Consider the following 27,078-nt stretch of genomic DNA (forward strand, 5'->3'; position numbering starts at 1 on the left):
TTTGCGGTATTTTCGAAGCTGGCCAAAAAAGTGAGCGATACACCTGTACCTGCAAGACTCATAATACCAGTGGGCGTTAAAAAGCCGCCTTGGGACCGGCCAACGCTGCTTTTTAACCCTAGCGCATAACTCGTAATCTAGGCCTAAGTTACACAAAATAAAAAACACTAAGTTACACAAAATAAAAAATAAATTATCAAATATTTAATCCTAATCTAATAGCCCTATCAAAATAAAAAGCCCCCCCAAAATAAAAAAAACCCCTAGCCTACAATAAACTACCAATGGCCCTTAAAAGGGCCTTTTGCTGGGCATTGCCCCAAAGAAATCAGCTCTTTTACCTGTAAAATAAAATACAAACACCCCCCGAACAGTAAAACCCACCACCCGCACAACCAACCCCCCAAATAAAAACCTATCTAAAAAACCTAAACTCCCCATTGCCCTGAAAAGGGCATTTGTATGGGCATTGCCCTTAAAAGGGCATTTAGCTCTTTTTCTGCCCAAAGTCCCTAACCTAAAATTAAAACCCACCCAATAAACCCTTAAAAAAACTAACACTAACCCCTGAAGATCCACTTACAGTTTTCGAAGACCGGACATCCATCCTCATCCAAGCGGCAGAAGTCCTCAGCGAAGCTGGCAGAAGTCTTCATCCAAGCAGGCCGAAGTCTTCATCTAACCAGGCCGAAGTCTTCATCCAGACGGCCTCTTCTATCTTCATCCATCCGGCAGAGAGTAATTAATTTGGAAAAAAGGTGGATTAAGGTGGAAAAAATCCTATTGGCTGTTGCAATCAGCCAATAGGATTGAGCTTTCACCCTATTGGCTCAGCATTCTATTGAACTTGCATTCTATTGGCTATTCCAATCAGTCAATAGAATTCTATCAGCCAATCGGAATGTAAGAGACGCCATCTTGGATGATGTCATTTAAAGGAAACTTCATTCTTCAGCGGCGATTGTAAGAAGAGGATGCTCCTAACCGGATGTCTTGAAGATGGAGCCGCTCCGCGCTGGATGGATGAAGATAGAAGATGCCGTCTGCATGAAGACTTCTGCTCGGTTGGATGAAGACTTCGGCCTGCTTGGATGAAGACTTCTGCACGCTTCGCTGACGACTTCTGCCGCTTGGATGAGGATTAATGTTAGGTTTTTTAAGGGTTTATTGGGTGGGATTTTAATTTTAGGTTAGGGACATTGGTCGGAGAAAGAGCTAAATGCCCTTTTAAGGGCAATGCCCATACAAATGCCCTTTTCAGGACGATGGGGAGCTTAGTTTTTTAGATATGATTTTATTTGGGGGGGGTGGTTGTGTGGGTGATGGGTTTTACTGTTGGGGGGTGATTTCTTTGGGGCAATGCCCCTCAAAAGGCCCTTTTAAGGGCCATTGGTAGTTTATTGTAGGCTAGGTTTTTATTTTATTTTTGGGGGCTTTTTTATTTTGATAGGGCTATTAGATTAGGTGTAATTAGTTTAAATATTTGATCATTTATTTTTTATTTTGTGTAACTTAGTGTTTTTTATTTTTTATAACTTAGTTATTTTTTTGCAGCTTAGTTGTTATTTTTTTGTAACTTAGTAATTCTTTATTGTAGATTTAAATAATCTGAGTAGGGTTAGGTTTTTAAATATGTAATATAGTTAATTTAATTTGTAGTTTAATGTAATTGTAGTATAATAGTTAGGGTAGGTTAATTAAAATGTAATATAGTTTAGTGTAATTTTAGTATATTAGTTAGGGTAGGTTAATTAATAGTTTAATATAGTTTAATGTAATTTTAGTATAATAGTTAGGGTAGGTTAAATAATAGTTTAATATAGTTTAATTTAATTCTACAAGTAAATTTTAAATTTATTATAATATAGGGATGAGTTAAAATTTAATGTAAAGTTAGCGGGTTGTTAGGTTTAGGGGTTAATAGCTTAATTTAGTTTATGGTGATGTGGGGGGCTGGCGGTTTAGGGGCTAATAGGTTTAGTAAGTGGTAGTTATGTGGGAGGACAGGGGTTTTGGGGTTAATACATTTATTTAGTTGCGGAGGGCTCCGGGAGCAGAGGGATAGGGGTTAATAACTTTATTAGAGTTGCGGTGGGCTCCGGGAGTGGAGGGATGGGGGTTAATAACTTTATTTAGTTGCGGCAGGATAGGGGTTAAACATTTTAGTATAGTGGCGGTGTTTAGTGACAGGGTATAAATAAAGTTGGGAAAAAGCCGAATAGCAGCGAGATCGATGACTGCTAGTTAAAAACAGTCCGCTGCTCATCGCCCTGTACTTGGTGTGCGACTTTTTGACAGCTTTTTTATAAATATGGAGAGTGTATTCAGGTCCGCGGCCGCGATAATAGGCGATGTTAGGCAAGCGTATTGGTGCTGTCGAATGCAGCATAGTTGACGGCTTGATAATTCGGCCTCAAAAATTTACTTAGAGGCACTTTGTCATCAGATGTGACTTTATTACTCAGAAGCACTTGGTCATCTGAGATGTGATCAGTTACACTGGACTGCAGCATTGTCACTTTGCTGAATACAGATTTACTCAGCTGCACCATGTGGGAGAGAGTGCAGCTGGTTATGATATCATGTAACTGTTATCTGAATAAGTCTTTCATTAAAAATAAAATCACAGCATCACCAAGTGTTTTCCTACGTAGCCGGGGGATTTTTATAGTTAGGACATAACAATAAAATTATACTAGGATTGTAAAAAAAAAAAAAAAAGGGGGGGGGGGGTTTCCTTTTATAAATGAACCTTTATTGCTGACAACATAAAGAGAAATACACAAACTAGATCAATATCAACCTGTGTCAAACTTGTACAGTCCCCCCCCCCCCCCCGTGTACGTCAGGAGGCCACTTTGAGCCTTTAAAGAAAAATGATTCCAGAAATATAGAAGGTTTTATGAAGGAAAGGCCACTCTTAGACTATTCCAAGTGTGACGCTTAAAAGGCATCAAACCCAAAATATTTATTTCATGATTCAGATAGAGAATACAATTTTAAACAACATTCCAATTTCCTTCTGTTATTTAACTTGCTTCATTCTTCAGATATCCTTTGTTGAAGAATGAGCAATGCACATGGGTGAGTCAATCTTACGAGGCATCTACAGTATGTGCAGCCACCAATCGACAGCTACTGAATCTATTTATATATGCTTTTCAACTACAAATATCAAGAGAATGAAGCAACTTAGATAATAGAAGAAAATTGGAAAGTTGTTTAAAATTGCATGCTCTTTCTAAATCGTGAAAGAAAAAAAATTGGGTTTCATGTCCCTTAATATTTAACTTGAGAAAATAAAACAAGAAATCTAAGGTCCACCTCTAAACCTATATCCAGCTATACAATATTTCCCAAAGAGGAATATAAAGTGATAATTCTTACATCTTCTTTCTTCTAACGTGGATAAATGCCCCAGAGCATATTTATCCACTGGCTGATTGACCATCAAGCTGGTGCACCAAACAGTATGTATCTAGGCTCAGAGATTGACACCAGGCACGTGCACAAGGTGCCAGTCAGGATCAAAAAGGTTTGCTAAAGTAATTTGCTAGAATTGCAGAGCCACAGAATACTCGTCCCTTTAACTGAGTGATCTGAGTTTTTAAAAGCCGGACTTGCTATGTTACCCTAAACTCACATCTACTAGAGAGAGAGATGTAAGGAGAGAGAGAGAGATAAGGAGAGAGAGAAATAAGGAGAGAGAGAAGGATAAGGAGAGAGAGAGAGAAGGAGAGAGAGAGAGAAGGAGAGAGTGAGAAGAGGTGAGAGAGTAAGACAGAGAGGAGAAAGAGAGAGAGAGTAAGAGAGAGAGAGATACGGAGAGAGAGAGGGATAAGGAGAGAAAGAGAAGGGGAGGAGAGAGAGAGATAAAGAGAAATAAGGAGAGAGAGAAGGATAAGGAGAGAGAGATGAGGAGAGAGAGTGAAGGAGTGAGAGAGAAGGAGTGAGAGGAAAGAGATAGTGAGAGCATAGAGAGAGAGAGACAGACAGAGAGAGAGAGAGAGAGAGAGAGAGAGAGATAAGGAGAGACATAAGGAGAGAAAGAGAAGTTTAAGGAGAGAGAGAGAAGGAGAGAGAGAGAAGGAGTGAGTGAGAGAGAGAGAGAGAGAGAGAGAGAGAGAGAGAGAGAGAGAGAGAGAGAGAGAGAGAGAGAGAGAGAGAGAGAGAGAGAAGGAGAGAGAAAATGAGAGAGGAGTGAGAGAGAGAGAGAGAGAGAGAGGAGTGAGAGAGAGAGATAAGGAGAGAGAGAGATAAGGAGAGAGAGAGAGAGAGAGAGAGAAGGAGTGAGAGAGAGGAGTGAGAGAGATAATGATAGAGACAGAGAGATAAGGAGAGAGAGAGAGAGATATAAAGAGAGATAAGGAGAGAGATAAAGAGAGATATAAAGAGAGAGATAAGGAGAGAGAGAGAGAGAGATAAGGAGAGAGATAAGGAGAGAGAGAGATAAGGAGAGAGAGATAGAGATAAGGGGAGAGAGATAAGGAGAGAGATAAGGAGAGAGAGAGAGATAAGGAGAGAGAGAGAGGAGATAGAGAGAGGAGTGAGAGAGAATGAGAGAGTAAGAGAGATATATAATGAGAGAGAGATATATAAGGAGAGAGAGAGATAAGGAGAGAGAGAGAGAGATATATGGAGAAAGAGAGAGAGATAAGGAGAGAGAGAGAGAGGAGTGAGAGAGATAAGGAGAGAGAGAGATAAGGAGAGAGATAAGGAGAGAAAGAGAGAGAGATAAGGAGAGAGAGAAAAGGAGTGAGAGAGAGGAGAGAGAGAGGAGTGATAGAGAGAATGAGAGACAGACAATGAGAGAGAGAGAGTAAGAGAGATATATAAGGAGAGAGGGCTAAGGAGAGAGAGTGAAGGAGAGAGAGAAGGAGTGAGAGAAAGGAGAGAGAAGGAGTGAGAGAGAGAGAATGAGAGAGAGATAAGGAGAGAGATATGGAGAGAGACAGAGAGATAAGTAGACAGAGAGATAAGGAGACTGAGAGAGAGATAAAGAGAGAGATAAGGAGAGAGAGAGTTAAGGAGAGAGAGAGAGATAAGGAGAGAGAGAGAGATAAGGAGAGAGAGAGAGAGAGATAAGGAGAGAGAGAGAAGGAGTGAGAGAGAGAAATAAGGAGAGAGAGAGAGAAGGAGAGAGAGTAAGAGATAAGGAGAGAGAAAGAGTGAGAGAGAGAGAGGAGTGAGAGAGAGGAGAGAGAGATATAAGGAGAGAGAGAGAGAGAGAGAGAGAAGGAGAGAGAGAGAAGGAGAGAGAGAGAAGGATAGAGAGAGAAGGAGTGAGAGGAGAGAGAGATAAGGAGAGAGAGATAAGGAAAGAGACAGAGAGATAAGGAGAGAGAGATAAAGAGAGAGATAAGGAGAGAGAGATAAGGAGGAAGAGAGAGATAAGGAGAAAGATAAGGAAAGAGAGAGATAATGAGAGAGAGAGATAAGGAGAGATAGAGAGAGAATGAGAGCGATAAGGAGAGAGATAAGGAGAGAGAGAGAGAAATAAGGAGAGAGAGAGAAAGATAAGGAGAGAGACAGTGAGATAAGGAGAGAGAGATGAGGAGAGGAGAGAGAGAGAGAAGGAGAGAGAGATAAGGGGAGAGAGAGAGCGAGAATGAGGGAGAGAGTAAGAGAGAGAAGGAGAGAGAGAGAGAAGGATAAGGAGAGAGAGATAGAGAATGAGTGAGAGAGAGAGAGAGGAGAGAGAGAGAAGGAGTGAGAGAGTAAGAGAGAGAGAGAAGGAGAGAGAGAGAGGAGAGGAGTGAGAGAGTGAGAGGAGAGAGAGAGGAGAGAGAGAAATGAGAGAGAGAGGGATAAGGGGAGAGAAGGATAAGGAATGAGAGGGATAAGGAGAGAGAGAGATACGGAGAGAGAGAGATACGGAGAGAGAGAGATAAGGAGAGAAATAAATGGAGAGAAAGAGAAGGGGAGATAGAAAAATAAGGAGAGAGAGATGAGGAGAGAGAGAGATAAAGAGAGAGAGAGGTGACAGAAAGGCACACTGGGTGCAGGCGCAGACTGGGGCAGGGTGGCAAATGCCCCTGCGCTGCTCTTGGTGATGGAATATGGTCTAGTGCAGAAGGTGCAACTCCCAGCAGTATATGTATATGTCCGTCTGTCTATCATCTATCTACCTAACGTGTATATAAACATAAATACTTATATGTGAGTGCCAATGGTGTATTAGTAGCTATAGATACAGGAAAACCATCCTGTCGGCCCCAACACTGCTTGTTAACAGAACTGTGCCTACTCCATCCATTGCCGGTAACCCCCCCCCCCCCCCATAATCCTTGGCTTCTATAATTATAGGCTGTGATAACCAATGATGCACTAGAATTTTTTTTAACATTAAATATAGCATTTTAAAAGAGGAGGTTGATATACCCCGGCTAGATGGTGTACTTGCCCCTGGGCCTAGTCTCCCCCTGCTCTAGAGACATCATAAACCAGGAGACTGGATTGTGACAGTGTCAGAACCCATGACAAGTCTCACTATGAGATAGTGTGACACTATTCAAGTTCTGTTCTCCAGTTTAAGCCATAGGTTAGTATATCTGGCATCTGCAATAAGAGGACATTTTTCATATCCAACATCTGATTTTGTTCTGGGGGATTCAACAAGTCAGGCGGGAACGCATGGAAACGGAGTTCCTGCACTATTTTTGCAGGAGGAACTAAGTTTCCTCTGGACAGAGGACAGAAACACTTCAGTAAACACTGCTGCTGTTGGTGGGAGGAGCTGGAGAACAGTCTGGTTAGAGGGATAGTGGGATCCTCTAGTAATGGGCAGTAACACTTCCTACAATACACTAAATGAAAGACTGTCAACGGTCCTGCTGTGTTATCACTCCTGTTATGAATATTATCTTTATTATCTTTTATCACACATGGTTCTTACATTTCTGTGTGGCTTGCTCTGGGGTTATTTAGCTCCCCTCAGCAGAAATAGGACTATTGTACCTTAAGTGGGTGAGACTCTGTGACAGAGGAGGATTTTTAGGTTCAAAGACAACCATTCAATCCTTCATTGGATTTAATTTGCTTTCATTAACCAAAGTATATAGTACAATATAATACACATAAATACAGTGTGTGTGTGTGTGTATAATATATATATATATATATATAATGAAACAATATTAATTGTGAGGGAGGGTGGAAGTTTTGGTGAGTTCCCACACTTTTTTTTTTGTTGGACTTGACCCCTAGGATTAAAGCACAACATTATCAGGGAAATAATTAAATAATCTGCATTCAGCTTCTAAATAAATAACTACTTTAGATTATGTGAAAACAAGAGAGATTATTTTAATAATGATTTACTGTAATCCTCAGTATTAAATAAACTTTAGGAATTGGCATTAGACAGACACAAGTATATAACAAGCCATGTCACAGTTATTTGCCTTTATTTATAAAGAGCCAATGTAAAAGACAGGACTTTGTAATCAATAGCTCAGATTATTTTCCTGTCAGGGTCCTATGAGGTCTAAAGGCTTGTGAGCCAGTGTATTAGATGTGACTGCTGAGAGATAGGGTGAGTGATGCGACTAGTGATTCCAGTAAGCATGAATGACAGATCATTTCCAGGGCAGTTTATTGTCTAAGAGAGTGAGCTCATAATGTCACAGCAAATACTAGTGTTTCAGAGACAAGTTGGGTTGCTTTTTGCTTATTTGCTTCAATATTTTTTTCTTTTCTTTTTTTTTTCTAGAACGTTAGAGTCTTTTTCATTCATTTGTAGTTCATTAATAATACTGACTCAATCTGCATGTGAGTGGGAACAATGCTTCCCTGAGAAATATGACAATACTGCCCTCTGGTGGATAATAACACGAATATGTGCTACATGCCCATCATAAACTTACATACATTTCATGTCACTTTTATCCATAGGGTCACCTAGCGCATTTTTTTTATATATTCATTATATCTTAACTAGAGAACAGGTGAAACAATCTGACAAGCTGATGGGTGACCTGATTATTTCACCTGTGCTCTAGATAATCTATAATGAATATCTGGTCTGTTAAGGGTCCTAAAGACTGGCTTAGGTAAAATCTAGTTTAAAGCAATCATTTTAACTTATACCTTGTAATGAAATTGGACTGAGTTCTATCACCAGCTAAGTGCTTCTCCTGCCTATCTTTCTTTATACAAATGACTCTGGGGAATTTGCCTCCCTAACGCTAGATTGGGGCAAACAGGTATGGACTCCTCACTCACTGTGAAGAAAAAACTACTAAAACATACATGTGACGTTAATTGCATAGGATTACAGTCTTTTGGTCTTATAAAAATGTCTAATAGGCTAGGATACGGAATTAAAGGGACAGTTCACCCCAAAAAATTCTCCCCTTTAAATTGTTCCCAATGATTCATTTTACCTGCTGGAGAGTTTTAAATTGTTTACAAGTAGCTCCTTTACCCCTATTTTGGCATTTACAATAGCTGATTTAACCTGTGGTATCCAAACCTATACTGAAAGTTTCTATACTGGAGTATATTCTATTGAATAGCCTAAGTAAACACAGCCAGCAGAAGAGATTACACTCTCAGTGGGGTGCAGGATAGTTAAGTAATAAAATGATAATTTTCTATTGTTCTCTCTAAGTATTGAGCTTTGGTTTTCTAGACAAATATAAGATAAGGAAACAAGTCTGTGTACATAAAGTGATAACATAATGAGATCTGATATTACCTGAAGCTCAACTAGGGTTGCCACTTCGGCCATGGTTTCCTGGACACTAATGAGTTACTCATGCTGCAGGGTGTGCAGGGAGGAACAGGAATAGTGCTGTCCAGCATCACAATGTATGTTCAGCATGAGTAACTCATTAGTGTCCAGGAAACCATGGCCGAGGTGGCAACCCTAAGCTCAACCCATTGTAATAGGCTGTGGTTTAAAAGCACAAAACCAGCTACTTCATGTACACAAATAAACCTAAAAATGCAGCTGGTATAACAAGTCATTGAAAATACATTCATATAAAAACAATTTTACAGTGTACTGTCCCTTTTAATGATTTGTTAATCAATGCATTCAAAGTCAGTAAGCAATAACACGTAAACAATACACTATTGCAAGATAAACATATGTTCCATAATCAGTGTGTCTCAAGCTGCTGATAAAGTAAAAGGTATTTTTAGTGACTATGGCATTGAAAGACCTCACAAATTAGGTACATTTAACATGTTACAATGTTTTCTTTAAGTTTCTATTGAAGCATTGATATAGTTTCATATGTATGTTGATATGATACTTTGTTTTATTGTATAAATATACAGTATATATATATATATATCTTGAACATAATGTATTGAAATTATAAAAAAACCTATAGTACTGTTGCATAAATTCTTCATTTAAAGAAGTGACATTTCTTGGCTGGGCTGTCCTTGATGTGGCCAATCTAATATGCCATGAATGGCTATGACAGGTAATGATGAACCAGCATTGCAAGCTATTAACCTGTTAAATCCCATTACATGTCTAGTCCAAACATCAGTGAGCAAGTGCACAGAGTGCAATTTTGTTTCATGGTGTCCTAAGATTTTAACATTTTTCTAAGAAAGAGTGTAATTTCTTTATAAGAGGAGAGTGTGAATCGTGCATATAACATAGCCAAGGAAGAGCCAATTTAGAGAAAGGAAGGATTTGACCCTCAAAGGACTCTGCTAAGTACATACATGAATCAAACATTTGTGCCAAGTGATCCGGTCCGTCTTACTGTTTAAATAAATTGATTTATCAGTTTACATTCTAGAACTATATCAGTACTGCTGGGTCAGCACTAAAGCTGAATCATATTAAGGAGAAAGGGCAGACAAACCTCTGGTCTGAAAATACTGTCCTAACAAATGCTTCTTGTGCTGCACTAATCTGGAAAATAACAGAACAACATATGCCATACTCATAACACTCAGTGTAAATTAATATTATTTAAATCATTATTTATTTAATTGAAAATGACACAATTCTTTGGTTATGGTCAAGTAAAGTGTTGCTTTGAGTAAAGTTTTTATTCTAATATTAATCGTCTGCTACAAATTTACGTTTGGCTCTTTTACAAACGTTTTACTCACTCTTGAGAGAGGCCGTTTTCTGCTGAAACACGTAGAGCCAATAAATAGTTGAAGCTGTATTTCTTAGGGATACCACCTGTTCTGGGAGGAATGGGGGACCGGATTTGAAGTGTCCTCCATTCCTCCCAGAAGATAGCACCCCCATACAAGTGGTATACCTAGGTGCCTCATGAAATTGCCAACAACATACTGCACGATCGGGGTTAAATTCTGGTCCGGCGCGGAGTTCCATGAGCCCAGATAGGCCGCCAAGGTTTTACCGACCCTCAATCAGTCAGCCGCTGGCGTTTTAGCGCATCTCTGTGACATTAAACATTGATTATTATTTTAGCAACATAGCTTCATAGTTACAATGTGGAGGTTTATTATTTAGTATATTGTATTATAGGGAGGTATTTGTGACAGTAGGCAGTATGTGGGACTTAGCTGGGCGTTCCAGGGGTGTGTAGGTTAGGCATGACGTAGGTGTAGGTGGTCAGGGGGAGTTGGCAGCGCAGTGCAGGGGGAGTGTAGGTTAGCTGTGATGTAGAAATAGGCATTCAGTGGGAGTTAGTGGGGCGTGCTAGTGGGAGTAGCCTGCATTTTGCTTCAGACAAATCAACACAAGAGCGATATATTCGAAGCAGCGAATTGCAGGTTGCGAGAAGGGTAGCAGCCATGTTTGTCTCACCAGCTATCAGCTGTTGAGATTACATCGTCTGAGCTAGATAGTGTAAGTGTTGTAAAACGTAGGAACCCATTGCAATATTTCAAGAGTGTCTACACAAAAACTAAATTTTAGTTTCAGTGAGCGCACTTCAAATAGGGCCCCCCTTCAGCAAAATGTAGATGAGCGGCGATGTGGGTGGTGACATCACGCTCCCATTGACTTCTATGGGAGAGGCATCACTGCTTAACGGCATTGCTCAGACACGCCCTTTTTCTTTAAATATCTTGACAGACCATCAGACTGAGATGCTTTGTATATCGGGGCCTTACTCTCTAGCAACATAATAGACATAGGAAGAATACCTTCATAGCAAGTACTAAAATAAGCAAACAAGGGTTAAATGAACAACCCTTTAGCATTTGTATAGCAGGACACCACAAAACACCCAAGTTTATATAGATGTTACACAGCCTGAAATTAGACAGATTTTACCACAGTATGTTTAACCTGCTAAATGCTGTGTTGGGGCTTCTGGAATGGTAACTGGAGGTTTTGTTTTTATGTTTTACATGTGATAAAACACTACTGAAATTTTACAAGTAGGTGGAGGTAAATAGTCATTTTTGACCATCCTCAGCAACAATGATGGTGGGCAGTAGGTTAATAGACACAGAAATGCCCTAGTAAATCTGTATTTTTTTTGTATGTTCTGTGAATTCCAGTCCCAGTTCATGAAGAGCCTAATGTCCTAAGCCTCTGCTAATCACAGACAATTACACATGTTCCAAATTGTGCAATACTATTCAAATGCCTTGCTTCCTCATACATTGCATTCTATTCTACCCACCCGGCATTACACATCTTATGGTTCCCCCTTACCTGACTACACATTGCATTCTAGTCTACCCACCCTGGTATTACACATCTCATGGCTCCCCCTTACCCAACTACATATTACCAGGGTGTGTGGACTAGAATGTATTACACGTCTCATGGTGCTCCCTTACCCAACTACACATTGCCTTCTAGTCTACCCACCCTGGTATTACACATCTCATGCCCCCCCCCTTACCTGACTACACATTGCATTCTAGTCTACCCACCCTGGTATTACACATCTCATGGCTCCCCCTTACCCAACTACATATTACCAGGGGTGTGTAGGTTAGGCATGACGTAGGTGTAGGTGGTCAGGGGGAGTTGGCAGCGCAGTGCAGGGGGAGTGTAGCAGTGACATGCAGTGACGTCAGAGGTTGGTGAGGCAGTGGCTAGGATACGCCTTCATTCTTTAGATATCCTTTGTTGAAGAAATAGCAATGCACATGGGTGAGCCAATCACATGAGGTATCTATGTGCAGCCACCAATCAGCAGCTACTGAGCATATTTAGATATGATTTTCAACAAAGGACATCAAAAGAATGAAGAAAATTAGATATTAGATGTAAATTGGAAAGTTATTTAAATTTGCATATGGGTTTCATATGGGTTTCATGTCCCTTTAAATGGTGTCTTGGAAAACTGGTCAACTTAGTAAACATCTGATTTTAGTCTAAAAGGATTGTAACAGAAACTCTTGCCAGATAACACAATGCTTGCTCTGATTATGAGATCTAGAAATCCATGCCCATTAAAATATGTTTAAAACATACTTTTTACTTTAATGCTGCAAATTATGCTTATAGATTCTTTCATTACATAAGGGATGAGAGTCAGAGGGGGAGGAAGAGAGACAGAGAGAGAAAGAGACCATGGGGGAGAACAACACATAAGGAGAGAGATGGATAGATAGAGAGAGAGACACACACACACACACACACACAAGGGGGGGGGGGGAGAGGGACCACTGCATTTTAAAGTAATAAAACAGCAGAGCTACAGAGAGTTCAGAAAATTAGTCTATAATTTAGTGTGAAGTACAGAGGCAAGCTGCTAAGTTAGTGGGTGTAAAGTTTGAGTAAACAAAATACAAAAACGATCCTTTGCTGTAAAAGAGTAAAAAAAACTAAACCACATTCATTAAATTATCATTTTCACTAACAGAATCCCTTTCTGTAAAATCTTACTTCAATAAGATGTGGGTGAAACACTGCTCTCTGTGCCTCTTTTCCTGCTCTGTAAGGATTCAGGAAGTGACAGTGGCACATTCCACTGCACTTAGAGGGGAAGAACAGAACTTTCTTTTTCACTTTAGCAAAGCTAGCAGGTTCACAGGACAGCAACAAAATATATGAAAGTTGTTTTTTTCCGTTTTTGTTTTGTTTTATATGATTTAACATCCAGCCCCAACCCTATGTTCCACTTACTAATGCCTCTCGCTGGATTGGTTCAGCCCAAATAGGACTGCCTCAAATAAAGCACTTATGGGCCATGCAATGATCTTAACCACTGTCATCCAGTAGATGGCGCAGCATGTTGTGTAATGGTGGGCAGACCTGCTTGTGCCTCTCCATTGCACAACATCTAGCTGTGAGAAAAAATGCTGGGGAAAAAAAATTACAATTTTTTTTTTAAAGCCAATAAAAAAAAATATATTTTTGCCCATATGAAAGGTGAAGCACTGCCTCACCTGCCTCTAGTGACTGCACATCACTGGAGTGTAGGTTAGCTGTGATGTAGAAATAGGCATTCAGTGGGAGTTAGTGGGGCGTGCTAGTGGGAGTAGCCTGCATTTTGCTTCAGACAAATCAACACAAGAGCGATATATTCGAAGCAGCGAATTGCAGGTTGCGAGAAGGGTAGCAGCCATGTTTGTCTCACCAGCTATCAGCTGTTGAGATTACATCGTCTGAGCTAGATAGTGTAAGTGTTGTAAAACGTAGGAACCCATTGCAATATTTCAAGAGTGTCTACACAAAAACTAAATTTTAGTTTCAGTGAGCGCACTTCAAATAGGGCCCCCCTTCAGCAAAATGTAGATGAGCGGCGATGTGGGTGGTGACATCACGCTCCCATTGACTTCTATGGGAGAGGCATCACTGCTTAACGGCATTGCTCAGACACGCCCTTTTTCTTTAAATATCTTGACAGACCATCAGACTGAGATGCTTTGTATATCGGGGCCTTACTCTCTAGCAACATAATAGACATAGGAAGAATACCTTCATAGCAAGTACTAAAATAAGCAAACAAGGGTTAAATGAACAACCCTTTAGCATTTGTATAGCAGGACACCACAAAACACCCAAGTTTATATAGATGTTACACAGCCTGAAATTAGACAGATTTTACCACAGTATGTTTAACCTGCTAAATGCTGTGTTGGGGCTTCTGGAATGGTAACTGGAGGTTTTGTTTTTATGTTTTACATGTGATAAAACACTACTGAAATTTTACAAGTAGGTGGAGGTAAATAGTCATTTTTGACCATCCTCAGCAACAATGATGGTGGGCAGTAGGTTAATAGACACAGAAATGCCCTAGTAAATCTGTATTTTTTTTGTATGTTCTGTGAATTCCAGTCCCAGTTCATGAAGAGCCTAATGTCCTAAGCCTCTGCTAATCACAGACAATTACACATGTTCCAAATTGTGCAATACTATTCAAATGCCTTGCTTCCTCATACATTGCATTCTATTCTACCCACCCGGCATTACACATCTTATGGTTCCCCCTTACCTGACTACACATTGCATTCTAGTCTACCCACCCTGGTATTACACATCTCATGGCTCCCCCTTACCCAACTACATATTACCAGGGTGTGTGGACTAGAATGTATTACACGTCTCATGGTGCTCCCTTACCCAACTACACATTGCCTTCTAGTCTACCCACCCTGGTATTACACATCTCATGCCCCCCCCTTACCTGACTACACATTGCATTCTAGTCTACCCACCCTGGTATTACACATCTCATGGCTCCCCCTTACCCAACTACATATTACCAGGGTGTGTGGACTAGAATGTATTACACGTCTCATGGTGCTCTCTTACCCAACTACACATTGCCTTCTAGTCTACAAACACTGGTATTACACATCTCATGCCCCCCCCTTACCTGACTACACATTGCATTCTAGTCTACCCACCATGGTATTACACATCTCATGGCTCCCCCTTACCTGACTACATATTACCAGGGTGTGTGAACTACAATGTATTACACAGATGATGCATGGTGCTCCCTTACCCAACTACACATTGCATTCTAGTCTACCCACCATGGTATTACACATCTCATGGCTCCCCCTTACCTAACTACACATTGCATTCTAGTGTACCCACCATGGTATTACACATCTCATGGCTCCCCCTTACCTAACTACACGCTACATTCTAGTCTACCCATCCTGGTATCATCTCATGGCGCCCCCTTACCTGACTACACATTGCATTCTAGTTTACCCACCATGGTATTACACATCTCATGGCTCCCCCTTACCTAACTACACGCTACATTCTAGTCTACCCATCCTGGTATCATCTCATGGCTCCCCCTTACCTGACTACACATTACATTCTAGTCTACCCACCCTGGTATCACATCTCATTGCTCCCTCTTACCTCGCTACACATTGCATTCTAGTCTACCCACCATAGTATTACACATGTCATGGCTCCTCCTTACCTGACTACACATTACTAAACTTCAGTATAACACATGATCACTCAGCACAGATAAAGATGGGAAAAATAGGACAGTTGCCAACTACACCCTGGACTTGGAGTAGCAGCATCTGTAGCTAAACTGCATTGGGTTAAAGGGACACTGTACCCAAAAACTTTATTACGTGATTCATATTGAGCATGAAATTTCAATCAAATTTCAAATTTACTCTTATGATCAAATTTTCTTCATTCTCTTGGTATCTTTATTTGAAATTCAAGAATGTAAGTTTAGATGCCGTCCCATTTTTCTTGAACAACCTGGGTTGTCCTTGCTGATTGGTGGATAAATTCATCCACCAATAAAAAAGTGCTGTCCAGAGTACTGAAACCAAAATAACGGTTAGAAGCCTTCATTTTCGAAAAAAGATAGCAAGAGAACGAAGAAAAATTGATAATAGGAGTAAATTAGAAAGTGGATTAAAATTGCATGCTCTTTCAGAATTACAAATGAACAAATTCGGGTTCAGTGTCCCTTTAAGGAACATGGCAGCACCCAACCACCGATTCTTGTGAACCTGGGAAATGTTAGGAACTGGTGAGAACCGACTGAATCCTACCACTGTAACACTTATGTTTTACCTCTGTTTTGCCTCACATCAAAGTCCAACTGAGGCCTCTCTGGAATTATCATAGAATACCTGGTCACTGTATGCATGACCTTAAAGGGACAGTAAACACCAGAATTTTTGTTGTTTAAAAGGGTAGATAATCCCTTTATTACCCATTCCCCAATTTTGCATAACCAACAGTTATAATAATATACTTTTTACCTCTGATTACCTTGTATCTATGGCTCTGCAAACTGCCCCCTTATTTCAGTTCTTTTGACAGACTTGCATTTTTTATCCAATCAGTGCTTGCTCTTAGGAGCTTCACGTGCCTGAGCTCAATGTTATCTATATGAAACACATGAACTAACGCCCTCTAGTGGTGAAAAACTGTCAAAATGCATTCAGATTAGAGGTGGCATTAAAGGTTTAAGAAATTAGCATATATATATATATATACCTCCTAGATTTAGCTTTCAACTAAGAACACCAAGAGAACAAAGCAAAATTGGTAATAAAAATAAACTGGAAAGTTGTTTAAAATTACATGCCCTATTTAAATCATGAAAGTTTTTTTTACTTGACTGTCCCTTTAACTGAGCACTACCAACTTCTTTCCCCACTGACTCCCATGCAGCAATTCTCACTGCTGAACCTTTCAGGTGATAAGTACACCCGAAAGAGGTTTATAGCTACAGACTGGGAACAAATGAAATAGTGCAGGAGCACATAGCTGGTAATGTAAAAGTCAGAAAAAGAGAAAGGCACTTAAGAGTGTAAAAATGGCTTGCTTATTAGTCCAGTATAAAGAACTGAAAACATTCAAGCAAGGTTATTGAGGTTTGTGACAACCCAGGTTTGGATGTTTTTAATAATATAAGTTCATTGGAAAGCTGTTTAAACGTACATGCTGGATATTAGTGAGCCCCTCCAAGTGTGATTAGTGACATTTGTTGCCTAAAGTAAAAACATAATTTATGCTTACCTGATAAATTCCTTTCTTCTGTAGTGTGATCAGTCCACGGGTCATCATTACTTGTGGGATATTAACTGCTCCCCTACAGGAAGTGCAAGAGGATTCACCCAGCAGAGTTGCTATATAGCTCCTCCCCTCTACGTCACCTCCAGTCATTCGACCAAGGACCAACGAGAAAGGAGAAGCCAAGGGTGTAGTGGTGACTGGAGTATAATTTAAAAAATATTTACCTGCCTTAAAAAACAGGGCGGGCCGTGGACTGATCACACTACAGAAGAAAGGAATTTATCAGGTAAGCATAAATTATGTTTTCTTCTGTTAAGTGTGATCAGTCCACGGGTCATCATTACTTGTGGGATACCAATACCAAAGCAAAAGTACACGGATGACGGGAGGGATAGGCAGGCTCTTTATACAGAAGGAACCACTGCCTGAAGAACCTTTCTCCCAAAAATAGCCTCCGATGAAGCAAAAGTGTCAAATTTGTAAAATTTGGAAAAAGTATGAAGCGAAGACCAAGTTGCAGCCTTGCAAAACTGTTCAACAGAGGCCTCATTCTTAAAGGCCCAAGTGGAAGCCACAGCTCTAGTGGAATGAGCTGTAATTCTTTCAGGAGGCTGCTGTCCAGCAGTCTCATAAGCTAAACGAATTATGCTACGAAGCCAAAAAGAGAGAGAGGTAGCAGAAGCTTTTTGACCTCTCCTCTGACCAGAGTAAACGACAAACAGGGAAGACGTTTGTCGAAAATCTTTAGTTGCCTGTAAATAAAATTTAAGGGCACGAACTACATCCAGATTGTGCAAAAGACGTTCCTTCCTCGAAGAAGGATTTGGGCACAAGGATGGAACAACAATCTCCTGATTGATATTCCTGTTAGTGACTACCTTAGGTAAGAACCCAGGCTTAGTACGCAGAACTACCTTATCCGAGTGAAAAATCAAATAAGGAGAATCACAATGTAAGGCTGATAACTCAGAGACTCTTCGAGCCGAGGAAATAGCCATTAAAAATAGAACTTTCCAAGATAACAACTTTATATCAATGGAATGAAGGGGTTCAAACGGAACACCCTGTAAAACGTTAAGAACAAGGTTTAAACTCCATGGTGGAGCCACAGCTTTAAACACAGGTTTAATCCTGGCCAAAGCCTGACAAAAAGCCTGAACGTCTGGAACTTCTGACAGACGCTTGTGTAACAGAATGGACAGAGCTGAGATCTGTCCCTTTAAGGAACTAGCGGATAACCCCTTTTCTAAACCTTCTTGTAGAAAAGACAATATCCTAGGAATCCTAACCTTACTCCAAGAGTAACCTTTGGATTCGCACCAATATAGGTATTTACGCCATATTTTATGGTAAATCTTTCTGGTAACAGGCTTCCTAGCCTGTATTAAGGTATCAATAACTGACTCAGAAAAACCACGCTTTGATAAGATCAAGCGTTCAATTTCCAAGCAGTCAGCTTCAGAGAAGTTAGATTTTGATGTTTGAAAGGACCCTGAATCAGAAGGTCCTGTTTCAGAGGTAACGACCAAGGTGGACAGAATGACATGTCCACCAGATCTGTATACCAAGTCCTGCGTGGCCATGCAGGCGCTATTAGAATCACTGATGCTTTCTCCTGTTTGATTCTGGCAATCAATCGAGGAAGCATCGGGAAAGGTGGAAACACATGAGCCATCCTGAAGGTCCATGGTGCTGTCAAGGCATCTATCAGGACCGCTCCCGGATCCCTGGATCTGGACCCGTAGCGCGGAAGCTTGGCGTTCTGTCGAGACGCCATGAGATCTATCTCTCGTTTGCCCCAACGTCGAAGTATTTGGGCAAAGACCTCTGGACGAAGTTCCCACTCCCCCGGATGAAAAGTCTGACGACTTAAGAAATCCGCCTCCCAGTTCTCCACTCCCGGGATGTGGATTGCAGACAGGTGGCAAGAGTGAGACTCTGCCCAGCGAATTATCTTCGATACTTCCATCATTGCTAGGGAGCTTCTTGTCCCTCCCTGATGGTTGATATAAGCTACAGTCGTGATGTTGTCCGACTGGAACCTGATGAACCCCCGAGTTGCTAACTGGGGCCAAGCCAGAAGAGCATTGAGGACTGCTCTCAATTCCAGAATGTTTATTGGAAGAAGACTCTCCTCCTGATTCCATAGTCCCTGAGCCTTCAGAGAATTCCAGACAGCGCCCCAACCTAGTAGGCTGGCGTCTGTTGTTACAATTGACCAGTCTGGCCTGCTGAATGGCATTCCCCTGGACAGATGTGGCCGATAAAGCCACCATAGAAGAGAATTCCTGGTCTCTTGAATGGAATGAAGGACACGGCATGCACTTTGAAGTTTTGTTAACCTGTCCTCTGTCAGGTAAATCTTCATTTCTACAGAATCTATCAGAGTCCCCAGGAAGGGAACTCTTGTGAGTGGAAAGAGAGAACTTTTCTCTTCGTTCACTTTCCATCCATGCGACCTTAGAAATGCCAGTACTATCTCTGTATGAGATTTGGCAGTTTGAAAGCTTGAAGCTTGTATCAGTATGTCGTCTAAGTACGGAGCTACTGAAATTCCTCGCGGTCTTAGTACCGCCAGAAGAGTGCCCAGAACCTTTGTGAAGATTCTTGGAGCCGTAGCCAGTCCGAATGGAAGAGCTACAAACTGGTAATGCCTGTCTAAAAAGGCAAACCTTAGATACCGGTAATGACTTCTGTGAATCGGTATGTGAAGGTAAGCATCCTTTAAATCCACTGTGGTCAAGTACTGACCCTCTTGGATCATGGGCAAAATTGTTCGAATAGTTTCCATCTTGAACGATGGAACTCTTAGGAATTTGTTTAGGATCTTTAAATCCAAGATTGGCCTGAAGGTTCCCTCTTTTTTGGGAACTACAAACAGATTTGAGTAAAACCCTTGTCCTTGTTCCAACCGCGGAACTGGATGGATCACTCCCATTAATAAAAGATCTTGTACGCAGCGTAGAAACGCTTCCTTCTTTGTTAGGTTTGTTGACAACCTTGACAGATGAAATCTCCCTCTTGGGGGAGAGGATTTGAAGTCCAGAAGGTATCCCTGAGATATGATCTCTAACGCCCAGGGATCCTGAACATCTCTTGCCCAAGCCTGGGCGAAGAGGGAAAGTCTGCCCCCCACTAGATCCGGTCCCGGATCGGGGGCCCTCAATTCATGCTGTCTTAGGGGCAGCAGCAGGTTTTCTGGCCTGTTTGCCCCTGTTCCAGGACTGGTTAGGTTTCCAGCCTTGTCTGTAGCGAGCAACAGCTCCTTCCTGTTTTGGTGCAGAGGAAGTTGATGCTGCTCCTGCTTTGAAATTACGAAAGGAACGAAAATTGGACTGTCTAGCCTTGGCTTTGGCCTTGTCCTGAGGCAGGGCATGACCTTTACCTCCTGTAATGTCATCAATAATCTCTTTCAAGCCGGGCCCGAATAAGGTCTGCCCTTTGAAAGGAATATTAAGCAATTTAGATTTAGACGTAACATCAGCTGACCAGGATTTTAGCCACAGAGCTCTGCGTGCCTGAATGGCGAATCCTGAATTTTTAGCCGCAAGTTTAGTTAAATGTACTACGGCATCTGAAATAAATGAATTAGCTAACTTAAGGAATTTAAGTTTGTGTGTGATGTCATCTAGTGTGGATGATTGAAGTGTCTCTTCCAGAGACTCAAACCAAAATGCTGCTGCAGCCGTGACAGGCGCAATACATGCAAGAGGTTGCAATATAAACCCATGTTGAACAAACATTTTCTTAAGGTAACCCTCTAATTTTTTATCCATTGGATCTGAAAAAGCACAGCTATCCTCCACTGGGATAGTGGTACGCTTAGCTAAAGTAGAAACTGCTCCCTCCACCTTAGGGACCATTTGCCATAAGTCCCGTGTGGCGGCGTCTATTGGAAACATTTTTCTGAATATAGGAGGGGGTGAGAAAGGCACACCGGGTCTATCCCACTCCTTAGTAACAATGTCAGTAAGTCTCTTAGGTATAGGAAAAACGTCAGTACTCGTCGGTACCGCAAAATATTTATCCAACCTACACATTTTTTCTGGGATTGCAACTGTGTTACAATCATTCAGAGCCGCTAATACCTCCCCTAGTAACACACGGAGGTTCTCAAGCTTAAATTTAAAATTTGAAATGTCTGAGTCCAGTTTATTTGGATCAGAACCGTCACCCACAGAATGAAGCTCTCCGTCTTCATGTTCTGCAAACTGTGACGCAGTATCAGACATGGCCCTTGCATTATCAGCGCACTCTGTTCTCATCCCAGAGTGATCACGTTTACCTCTTAGTTCTGGTAGTTTAGCCAAAACTTCAGTCATAACAGTAGCCATATCTTGTAATGTGATTTGTAATGGCCGCCCAGATGCACTCGGCGCTACAATATCACGCACCTCCTGAGCGGGAGATGCAGGTACTGACACGTGAGGCGAGTTAGTCGGCATAACTCTCCCCTCGTTGTTTGGTGAAATATGTTCAATTTGTACAGATTGACTATTTTTTAAAGTAGCATCAATACATTTAGTACATAAATTTCTATTGGGCTCCACTTTGGCATTAACACATATAGCACAGATATCTTCCTCTGAATCAGACATGTTTAACACACTAGCAAATAAACAGCAACTTGGAAATACTTTTCAAAGTAATTTACAAATAATATGAAAACGAACTGTGCCTTTAAGAAGCACAGAAAAATATTATAACAGATAAAATAATTAAGTTATAGCATCAATCTTTGTCAGAATATACAGTTTTAGCAAAGGATTGTTCCCCTCAGCAAATGATAACTAACCCAGGCAGCAGAAAAAAAATACACAAATAAACGTTTTTTATATCACAGTCAATACAATCAGCACAGCTCTGCTGTATGATTACTTCCCTCAAAAAAGACTCTTGAGATCCCTGAACTCTGTAGAGATGAACCGGATCATGCAGGAAGAAAATGAACCTCTGACTGAGTTTTTCTGATGCATAGTGAAAGCACCAAAATGGCCCCTCCCCCACACACATAACAGTGAGAGGGATCAGTGAACTGCTCTAATTTAAATCAAAACTATTGCCAAGTGGAAAAAAAGTGCCCAAAACATTTTTTCACCCAGTACCTCAGAGAAAAAAACGTTTTTACATGCCAGCAAAAAAACATTTTACCTCAATAATTAATTGTCATTTAAAACCTATTGCAAGTCCCTGCAAAATAGGTTAAGTCTATGTATACAGTTTAAAAGCCAGAGAAGTACCATTTCCCAGAAAACTGAAGTGTAAAATATACATACATGACAGCCTGATATCAGCTACATCTACTGCATTCAAGGCTGAGTTTACATTATAACGGTATGGCAGGATTTTCTCATCAATTCCATGTCAGAAAATAATAAACTGCTACATACCTCTTTGCAGATTAATCTGCCTGCTGTCCCCTGATCTGAAGTTTACCTCACTCCTCAGATGGCCGAGAAACAGCAATATGATCTTAACTACTCCGGCTAAAATCATAGAAAAACTCAGGTAGATTCTTCTTCAAATTCTACCAGAGAAGGAATAACACACTCCGGTGCTATTATAAAATAACAAACTTTTGATTGAAGATATAAAAACTAAATATATCACCATAGTCCTCTCACACATCCTATCTAGTCGTTGGGTGCAAGAGAATGACTGGAGGTGACGTAGAGGGGAGGAGCTATATAGCAACTCTGCTGGGTGAATCCTCTTGCACTTCCTGTAGGGGAGCAGTTAATATCCCACAAGTAATGATGACCCGTGGACTGATCACACTTAACAGAAGAAACACCTTTCTTGATTTGTATTTCAGGTTTTAGCTTTCTTTGCTGTTAAGGCTTTTCCAATAGCTCACACTTTCTGTGATGTGACAGATTACAGCCACGTGTAAGGAAGGTTTGTATTATTATTTGTTTTACCAATAATGTGCAGGAGAACATTTAGGCCTCTATTTAACAAGCTCCGTAAGGAGCTTGATGGCCCCGGTTTCTGGCGAGTTTTCAGACTCGCCAGAAACAGCAGTTTTGAAGCAGCGGTCACAAGGACCGCTGCTGCATAACCTGTCCGCCTGCTTTGAGCAGGCGGACAGACATCGCCGGAAATCAACCCGATCAAGTACGATTGGGTTGATTGACACCTCCCTGCTGGCGACCCATTGGCCGCGAGTCTGCAGGGGGCGGTTTTGCACCACCAGCTCTTGTGAGCTGCTGGTGCAATGCTGAATACGGCGAGCGTATTGCTCGCCGTATTCAGCGAGGTCTGTCGGACCTGATCCGCACTGTCAGATCAGGTCTGACAGACCTTGATAACTTGGGGCCAAAGTCTAAATTAGCTACACAGTTTGATATTGCTGTATAGTAGCAGGAAACACAGCAAAGGCCTGTTGTGCTTGTCTGAGGAGTTTTGCACGCAGTCATCTGTCAATGGATATCCAGTCTTCTGTTGTTGGAAATAACCCATGTGGAAAGGACTACATAATACATTGGTCAGCAGAACATACTTTCTATAAGGTTTGCTTTTTGGTTCAGTTCTCAGAAAGAAGCCATTTAAAGGGACAGTCTAGTCCAAAATAAACTTTCATGATTCAGATAGAGAATGTAATTTTAAACAATTTTCCAATTTACTTTTATCATCAATTTTGCTTTGTTCTCTTTGTATTCTTAGTTGAAAGCTAAACCTAGGAGGTTCATATGCTAATTTCTAAGCTCTTAAAGGCCACCTCTTCTCTCAGGGCATTTTAACAGTTTTTCACCACTAGAGGGTGCTAGTTCATGTGTGTCATATAGATAACACTGTGCTCATGCACGTGGAGTTCCTAGGAGCCAGCACTGATTAGCTAAAATGCATGTCTGTGAAAATAACTGAAATAAGGGGGTAGTTTGTAGAGGCTTAGATACAAGATAATCACAGAGGTAAAACGTGTATTATATAACTGTGTTGGTTATGCAAAACTAGGGAACGGGCAATAAAGGGATTATATATCTTTTAAAACAATAACATATCTGGTGTAGACTGTCCCTTTAAGACTCCTGCTAAGTAACATGCAACCAGACGGACTGTACTAGCATTTTTAGTTAAAGGGACAGGATACTCAAATGTTGAAGTACTTGAAAGTGATGCAGCATAGCTGTAAAAAAATCTGACTAGAAAATACCTGAAGATCTCTATGTAAAAAACAGAATTTATGTTTACCTGATAAATTACTTTCTCCAACGGTGTGTCCGGTCCACGGCGTCATCCTTACTTGTGGGATATTCTCTTCCCCAACAGGAAATGGCAAAGAGCCCAGCAAAGCTGGTCACATGATCCCTCCTAGGCTCCGCCTACCCCAGTCATTCGACCGACGTTAAGGAGGAATATTTGCATAGGAGAAACCATATGGTACCGTGGTGACTGTAGTTAAAGAAAATAAATTATCAGACCTGATTAAAAAAACCAGGGCGGGCCGTGGACCGGACACACCGTTGGAGAAAGTAATTTATCAGGTAAACATAAATTCTGTTTTCTCCAACATAGGTGTGTCCGGTCCACGGCGTCATCCTTACTTGTGGGAACCAATACCAAAGCTTTAGGACACGGATGAAGGGAGGGAGCAAATCAGGTCACCTAAATGGAAGGCACCACGGCTTGCAAAACCTTTCTCCCAAAAATAGCCTCAGAAGAAGCAAAAGTATCAAACTTGTAAAATTTGGTAAAAGTGTGCAGTGAAGACCAAGTCGCTGCCCTACATATCTGATCAACAGAAGCCTCGTTCTTGAAGGCCCATGTGGAAGCCACAGCCCTAGTGGAATGAGCTGTGATTCTTTCGGGAGGCTGCCGTCCGGCAGTCTCGTAAGCCAATCTGATGATGCTTTTAATCCAAAAAGAGAGAGAGGTAGAAGTTGCTTTTTGACCTCTCCTTTTACCGGAATAAACAACAAACAAGGAAGATGTTTGTCTAAAATCCTTTGTAGCATCTAAATAGAATTTTAGAGCGCGAACAACATCCAAATTGTGCAACAAACGTTCCTTCTTTGAAACTGGTTTCGGACACAGAGAAGGTACGATAATCTCCTGGTTAATGTTTTTGTTAGAAACAACTTTTGGAAGAAAACCAGGTTTAGTACGTAAAACCACCTTATCTGCATGGAACACCAGATAAGGAGGAGAACACTGCAGAGCAGATAATTCTGAAACTCTTCTAGCAGAAGAAATTGCAACTAAAAACAAAACTTTCCAAGATAATAACTTAATATCAACGGAATGCAAGGGTTCAAACGGAACCCCCTGAAGAACTGAAAGAACTAAGTTGAGACTCCAAGGAGGAGTCAAAGGTTTGTAAACAGGCTTAATTCTAACCAGAGCCTGAACAAAGGCTTGAACATCTGGCACAGTGGCCAGCTTTTTGTGAAGTAACACAGACAAGGCAGAAATCTGTCCCTTCAGGGAACTTGCAGATAATCCTTTTTCCAATCCTTCTTGAAGGAAGGATAGAATCCTAGGAATCTTAACCTTGTCCCAAGGGAATCCTTTAGATTCACACCAACAGATATATTTTTTCCAAATTTTGTGGTAAATCTTTCTAGTTACAGGCTTTCTGGCCTGAACAAGAGTATCGATAACAGAATCTGAGAACCCTCGCTTCGATAAGATCAAGCGTTCAATCTCCAAGCAGTCAGCTGGAGTGAAACCAGATTCGGATGTTCGAACGGACCCTGAACAAGAAGGTCTCGTCTCAAAGGTAGCTTCCAAGGTGGAGCCGATGACATATTCACCAGATCTGCATACCAAGTCCTGCGTGGCCACGCAGGAGCTATCAAGATCACCGACGCCCTCTCCTGATTGATCCTGGCTACCAGCCTGGGGATGAGAGGAAACGGCGGGAACGCATAAGCTAGTTTGAAGGTCCAAGGTGCTACTAGTGCATCCACTAGAGCCGCCTTGGGATCCCTGGATCTGGACCCGTAGCAAGGAACTTTGAAGTTCTGACGAGAGGCCATCAGATCCATGTCTGGAATGCCCCACAGCTGAGTGACTTGGGCAAAGATTTCCGGATGGAGTTCCCACTCCCCCGGATGCAATGTCTGACGACTCAGAAAATCCGCTTCCCAATTTTCCACTCCTGGGATGTGGATAGCAGACAGGTGGCAGGAGTGAGACTCCGCCCATAGAATGATTTTGGTCACTTCTTCCATCGCCAGGGAACTCCTTGTTCCCCCCTGATGGTTGATGTACGCAACAGTTGTCATGTTGTCTGATTGAAACCGTATGAACTTGGCCCTCGCTAGCTGAGGCCAAGCCTTGAGAGCATTGAATATCGCTCTCAGTTCCAGAATATTTATCGGTAACAGAGATTCTTCCCGAGACCAAAGACCCTGAGCTTTCAGGGATCCCCAGACCGCGCCCCAGCCCATCAGACTGGCGTCGGTCGTGACAATGACCCACTCTGGTCTGCGGAATGTCATCCCTCGTGACAGGTTGTCCAGGGACAGCCACCAACGGAGTGAGTCTCTGGTCCTCTGATTTACTTGTATCTTCGGAGACAAGTCTGTATAGTCCCCATTCCACTGACTGAGCATGCACAGTTGTAATGGTCTTAGATGAATGCGCGCAAAAGGAACTATGTCCATTGCCGCTACCATCAACCCGATCACTTCCATGCACTGAGCTATGGAAGGAAGAGGAACGGAATGAAGTATCCGACAAGAGTCTAGAAGTTTTGTTTTTCTGGCCTCTGTCAGAAAAAACCTCATTTCTAAGGAGTCTATTATTGTTCCCAAGAAGGGAACCCTTGTTGACGGAGATAGAGAACTCTTTTCCACGTTCACTTTCCATCCGTGAGATCTGAGAAAGGCCAGGACAATGTCCGTGTGAGCCTTTGCTTGAGGAAGGGACGACGCTTGAATTAGAATGTCGTCCAAGTAAGGTACTACAGCAATGCCCCTTGGTCTTAGCACAGCTAGAAGGGACCCTAGTACCTTTGTGAAAATCCTTGGAGCAGTGGCTAATCCGAAAGGAAGCGCCACGAACTGGTAATGTTTGTCCAGGAATGCGAACCTCAGGAACCGATGATGTTCCTTGTGGATAGGAATATGTAGATACGCATCCTTTAAATCCACCGTGGTCATGAATTGACCTTCCTGGATGGAAGGAAGAATAGTTCGAATGGTTTCCATCTTGAACGATGGAACCTTGAGAAAACATAATTTATGCTTACCTGATAA

The sequence above is a fragment of the Bombina bombina genome, chromosome 3 (genome assembly GCF_027579735.1).
Source record: "Bombina bombina isolate aBomBom1 chromosome 3, aBomBom1.pri, whole genome shotgun sequence".
Taxonomy (NCBI): domain Eukaryota; kingdom Metazoa; phylum Chordata; class Amphibia; order Anura; family Bombinatoridae; genus Bombina; species Bombina bombina.